The sequence below is a fragment of the Penaeus monodon genome, chromosome 15 (genome assembly GCF_015228065.2).
Source record: "Penaeus monodon isolate SGIC_2016 chromosome 15, NSTDA_Pmon_1, whole genome shotgun sequence".
Lineage (NCBI taxonomy): Eukaryota > Metazoa > Arthropoda > Malacostraca > Decapoda > Penaeidae > Penaeus > Penaeus monodon.
Genome location: NC_051400.1, coordinates 1,779,546 through 1,780,035, shown reverse-complemented (window position 1 = coordinate 1,780,035; position 490 = coordinate 1,779,546). Strand labels below are relative to the sequence as shown.

The 490-nt window shown below is 28.6% G+C and overlaps 1 protein-coding gene across 2 annotated transcripts in view; it reads right to left on the bottom strand.

Annotated features, from left to right (window-relative positions):
• Positions 1 to 490, bottom strand: part of LOC119581626 (GATOR complex protein MIOS-like) — a 17,311-nt gene that overhangs the window by 12,654 nt on the left and 4,167 nt on the right. The window lies entirely within an intron of this gene.

The following is a 490-nucleotide window of genomic DNA, read 5'->3' as shown; positions in this document are numbered from 1 at the left end:
AAAAAAAAAACATATCAATGACAGATTTAGAGATATGACATCTCGGAATACTTTAATGAAATATCATTGGAGTATAAAAATATTTAGTGGGATTTGTTTAATGATATGTGATATCAAAAAGCAGATTTACCAAAAATACAAATACATAAAAAAAAATATACATCAATTTATGAACTCAGAACAGTTTCAAAACTTGTTTCAATACAGCAATGGTATGGAAACCTAACCTTTATATGTACACACAATTTTAAAAAGGAAGACAATGAGCTATGATGGATATGGAATACTCTTCATATTATAGCATTTTCAAAACACAATGATAAGTCATATATACACCTTGATTCTATTTCTTAAAAGGACATTCTTTATGATTTGTTGCTTTGTATTTTCTGCATCCTCTTTTGCAATGCCATACGTCACGATCATTTATATATTTTTTTCTCTCAAAGTCTACGGCATTTCAGAGACGTCATCCTAATCATAGCGGGAA